This window comes from Nylanderia fulva, unplaced genomic scaffold (genome assembly GCF_048542155.1).
Source record: "Nylanderia fulva isolate GAGA-0341 unplaced genomic scaffold, ASM4854215v1 Scaffold1083, whole genome shotgun sequence".
NCBI classification, from domain to species: Eukaryota; Metazoa; Arthropoda; class Insecta; order Hymenoptera; family Formicidae; genus Nylanderia; species Nylanderia fulva.
This window is the reverse complement of record NW_028189284.1, coordinates 11,044-16,649: the sequence shown is the minus strand read 5'-3', so window position 1 is coordinate 16,649 and position 5,606 is coordinate 11,044.

The window sequence follows — 5,606 nt, the reverse complement described above, 5'->3', positions numbered from 1 at the left end:
TATTTTTTAAACCAATCAAACGACTCTAACGGTAATAACTTGAAATTACAGTTCCAAAACTATCCTGAACCGGTCGGACCGTTTTTTTGTGTCGCAAAAAAGGTTTTAAAAATGAATAAAATTTTTTTTAACTTGTAATATCTTTATTTTTTTCCCCAAACCCCAGAATTCCTTCTCCATCCGATTTTCTAAACCAAATCTCAAGCCTGGGCTCCCGGGGTATACCGGCCTGCGGGTTGCCCTAAAAAAGTAGAGAGCACTTCTCAACTTTTCCGGGGTAGAGCAAAGAAGACCGACTTGTGCATAAAGTGTTTTACCGAAAGGTGAATTGCCGGACGAAAACCCCCCTAATTGTTGTCCTCATGCCCTCCTATTCGGCTTTTGGCTTTTTTTTCGATTTTTTTTTTTATTTGAGGGGCAAGGGAAAAAAAAAAAAAATAGCCAATGCCTCGTCCAAATTTGACGCCATGAATGTATGAACAAATTTCCCCACTGCCCCATCTCTGTCGCGAAACCTCCAGGGAAGGGGTTTGGGAAAATTGCGGGGAAAAAGACCTTTTTGAGCTTGACTCTAGCCCCTGGCACTGTAAGGAACATGGTGTAGCAAAAGGGGGGAGAGGGCAAATGCCGTTAAAATACCCACTTTATCGTTTCCTTCTTACTCGGTTAGGGGGAGCGCGTGCCCCGAGGGTTTCCGGCCCCCCGGGCGGTCCGGTTTTCTAGAGCCAAGCTGTCAGAGGGGCTGGGGCCTGGGCCGATCCCTTTAAATATCCCGCGTGATCCGATTCGGGGGACACTGCCAGGGGGGGGATTTGACTGGGGCGGTACATCTGTCAAAAATAACGCGGTGCCCAATCCACTTCGCGAGGAAGAAACCCGCGTAGAGCAAAAGGCAAAGCTGGTTTTGATCTCGATTTCATCCATAGAGCTGCGAAGCACGGCCTATCGATCCTTTTGGCTTAAAGATTTTTCAGCAAAGGTTCAAAAAAGTTACCACAGGGATAACTGCTTTTGGCGGCCAAGCGTTCAAGCCCGTCGCTTTTGATCCTGCGATGTCGCTTTTCCCTATCTTTGCGAAGCAAATTCCCCAAAGGTCGTTGTTCACCCCCCAAAAGGGAAGTGAGCTGGGTTTTTGACTCGTAAGACAGGGTTTGTTTTTTACCCTACTGATGATAGTCTTGCGATAGTAATCCTGCTCAGTACGAGAAACCGCAGGTTCGGACATTTGGTTCACGACCCCCGGTCGAGCGGCCGGGTGGGAACACCTCCTGGGATTTCCCGAAAACCCCCTAAGGGCCTATCCTCCCAGTCAAGGGGGCAATGAATTTTCTGGATCTCGTGAGTCCAAGGCTCAAAAAAATGTGACCACTAGGCGGCCGGTCCTCGGGGCCGGTCGCGCCGAGCCCGGTTTTCCGTACCGGGCCCCTCGCCCTCGTCGGGATCCACCGCTACGACGGCACGCTCTAAAGGGCGATCAGGGTTTCGCAAGGTTCGATGTCGAGACTCGGAATCTCCCCGTAGACGACTTGGACCTGCGGGGTGTGTTCGGTAGAGCTTACCCCCGGGGATCTGTTTAGACTCACCCCGGGTTGGGGATTCGTCTTTCGGTTAACGAACCCCACCTTTCGACGGCAAAGCAAACGCCGCGAAAAGACTTTGGGTGAATTTCTCGCTCGCCGGCGAAAGCAACACGCCCAAACGATTTTGGGGAATTTCTCGCTCCCGGCGAAAACAAAACGCCCCCGAACGGGCTTGGATGAATTTCTCGCTCCCGGCGAAAACAACCCCAAAAGCCCCGAACGGGCTTGGAAGAATTTCTCGCTCGCCGGGGAAAAAAACACCCCGCGAACGGACTTTTAAAAATTTCCGCTCGGGCCCGGCGAAAGCAACACCCGCGAACGGATTGGAAAATTTCTCGCTCGCCCCCCGGCGAAAAACACCCGCGACAACTTGGAAGAATTTGTCGCTCGCCCGCGAAAGCAAACCCCGCGAGCGAACTTGGAAAAACGGCTTTTGCGGCCGGAGGTGGGCCCGCCCAAAGAAACAAAACGCCGCGTCGGGCTTGGGGGAGGGGGGGCGTGCCGCCGGAGGTTCGCCCCCACGAAACAACACCTCGAAAGGGCTTGGAAGAATTTTCCCCGCTCGCCCGGGGAAAAACAAAACCCCCGGAAAAGGACTTGGAAAAATTTTTCCCTTCCCCCCCGGCGAAAACAACACCCCGAACGGTCTTGATGATTTCTCGCTCGCCCGCGAAAACCCCCACGCCGCGAACGGCTTGGAAAAATTTGTCGCTCGCCCCGAAAGCAACACGCCCGAGCGAACTTGGAAAAAACGGGTTTGCGGCCAGGTTCGCCCGTCTCGAAAAAAGCCCCGATCGGACTTGGGGGTACGGGGTGCGTGCCGCCGGGGGTGTCCTCGCCCACGAAAGCAACACCCCGATCGGACTTGGAAAAATTTCTGCTCCCCGGCGAAAAAACACCCGCGAACGGACTTGGAAAATTTCTCCTCCCCCCGGCAATCAACCGCCGCGAAAGGACTTGGATGAATTTTTCTTTTGCCCCGAAAACAAAACGCCGCGGCAAATTGGAAGAAATTTTTCGCTCGCCCGGCGAAAGTAACACGCCGCGAGCGAACTTTAAAAACGGCTTGTGCGGCCCGGGGGTTCGCCGCCCAAAGAAAGCAAAAAACGCCCGATCGGACTTGGGTTTCGGGGGGCGCTGCCGCCAGGTTCGCCCCCAAAGAATGCAAAACGCCGCGATCGTACTGGGTTCCGGCGGCGGTGCCGCCGGAGGTGTCGCCCCCAAACAAGGGAAAACGCCCTATCGACCCCGAAAAAATTTTTCCGCTCGCCGGCGAGAGCAACGCGCCGCGAGCGAAATTCGCCTTTTCCCGGTTCTCCGCTTGTACCGCTAAAGACGACTAAATGAGATTAATTTAAAAGAGGCCATCGGAAAGTTTTTTTTTCGTGCAAACACTCCCGGGTTCGCTTTCGGCACCCGCCTGCTTCGTCCCCGTTCGGTCTAAATCTCGAAAATTGTCATCCCACATTTTTACCGGAAATTTCAGATTGTAAAATCGTGTCGGCGGTCGGCGGAGCGCGAAAAATCAAACCTTTGTCCAAAAGTTTTCCGTACGTGCTTTTCCCTCGTCGGCGCTACCCCCGTCAAGGCCCCGGGGGTAAAACCGCCGCGGGGGGACGGACTTGGTGAAATCATTCGGTCGTCCGAGGTGTCGCCCTCCCGGGGTGCCCTCCATCCCCGTTACGCCGGGGCCCTTATGTGGGGGCCGCAGTATTCACCCCTCGAGCTGTCTCGGTTTGCCGCGCGCGTGATTTCGCATCGGGGGAGTGGTTTTGTACCGTAATCGCGTTTAACCGCGCTTTCGTGTTCGTATCTCCTAAAAATTCGAATTATTCCCGACCGTGGGTTTTAAGGGCCGTTTCGATTAGTAATCGGGCGCGCCCCCAGTCGAGCAGCGCCCAAAATAAGTAACTTTCGTCCGAACGTTTTACGTATCTCCTCTTGCGGCGCCGTAAATCGTCCGTTAAGTGTTCCGGGGTACCCCGGGGGGTCGTTCTTAGAATATTCGGTCGTCCGGGGTGCGCCCTCCCGGGGGTAAACCGGTCGGCCGTGATTCTCGGGGGTGCCCGCCCGCCCGGGGGTGTCGCCGGTCGGCCTGGTTTCCCGGAGGTGTCGCCCGGCCCAAGGGTGCCCCCGGGTGGGCCGGGTTTCCCGGGAGGTGGGGCCCGGCCCGGAGGTTCGCCGGTCGCCGTGGTTCCCGGGGTTTTCCCCCGGCCCGGAGTCCCCCCGCCCGGGGGTTTGCCCCCCGGGCCCCGGGAGGTCCCCGCCCGGCCCGGGGTCCGTGGGTTGTTTATACCTTATTGCCCCGGGCTTTCGTTTTTTTCCCTTTCTTAATTAATGCAATTTCGTTGTTTGACTTTTCGCCATAGGGCTTGGGTTAATTTTTTCGAAAATGGATTTTTCGATCGTTCCTCCCGCGACTATTCTCTTGAACGCGCTTTGGGCGCTCGCGCCGCATAGGGCCCGTGCGTAGGACCGTGCTCGCCGCCGCCTGGCCCCCCGGTTGGGTACATAAGAGATACGCGCCTCGGCCGTCGAACATCGAGCAGCCCGGGACGATCAAAAACGTATTTTCCCCGGTCCTCGCCACCCCGGGCGGTTCGCCGCCTCCGCCCGTCCCCGACCGCTTGGCCGGGTCGTTGGGTACTATAGAGGGTAGGAGAGTTAATTTGTACTGTCGCGCTCTCGCCCTTAAAAAAAAAATGCCCAAAGGGGTCGAAACGGTTTTTTTGTCATCGCGACCTGCCCGGGAAGAACATTTAATAAAATTTTTTTGATTTAAACCACAATATATAAAAAAATTTACATCGTCGCAAACGCCCGCCACCATCTTCTCATGCTTGGAGTTCGGGTCTCGCGGAACGTACGTTCGACTCCCGTCGCCCTCGTATTCCTTTTCGCCGGGGTTACGTGCGGCTTTTCTCGTTCGTCCCGAACGCGCGAAAAATTAACGCCACTTATTTATTACACCAGCATTCCATGAGTCGGGGTCGAAAACCCAATGGCTCTTATTGGCCGCCGCCTCAGTGTGTTGGCCGCGCGTTCCCTCTCGTTTTTCGTCGCAGCAGCGGAATCTCGCGCTTACCCAGCACTACTCACGGGTCGAGTTTGCGGGAAAAGGTTTCTTCTTCCCGCTCGCTTTGTACCCGACGAAAAACTTATTGCTGGGCGGTGCGGTTAAAAACCCACAAACCGACAAACTCCTCGCGTCAAGCATCGCCCGTCATCTAGCGTCAGGGGGAATCGCGCGGTCCTCTCGACCGCGCATCATAACTTTGGAAGAATAAAAACAGTATTTTTATCTTGTGGGTTTTTGAAAGGAGAGGGGGAGGAAAGGGAGGCGGGGCGTCGGGGGGTTTTCTCTCGCCCCCGTCGTTCTCTCGTACCTTTCATAAACGTTAAAAACACAGAGTGTCGCCGCCGGCTAACAGACCGGGCAATAAAATGGGACATACGAGCGTGTCGCGCGCGCGCGGTTTTCGGCACAAAAACGCGCCGGCCAAAAAAAACTAGCGACGAGTCTTCCTCCCCCGGGAGTTTACTCCTTGCGAGTACCGAACACGAAGCTCCTTGGGGATCCTGCCCGTAGTCATATGCGTCTCAAAAATTAAACCATGCAGTCTCAGTGCATGCCGAAATTTAAGGGGAAACCCGAATGGTCATTAAAACAGTTTGGTTTCATTAATTGTCCCCCCCTTTATTGGGGTAACGGGGGAATTTTGAGCTAAAACATGCAAAAAAGAGTCCCACCATTTTGGAAGGGCGCTTTTTTAGTCAAAACCAATCGTTTGGGGGGCGGCTCGCCGTTCGTCCCCCCTTTATTTTGGTGACCTGAATAACTTTGTGCTGATCGCACGGGCCTAGCACGGCGACGCATCTTTTAAATGACTGCCTTTTCAACTTCGATGGTAGGTTCTGCGCCTACCCGGGTAACGGGTAACGGGGAAACGGGGGCATTCCGGGGGGGGAGCCTGGAAACGGGTCCCCATCCAAAGGAAAGGGGCCCGGCCCCAAATTACCCCCTTA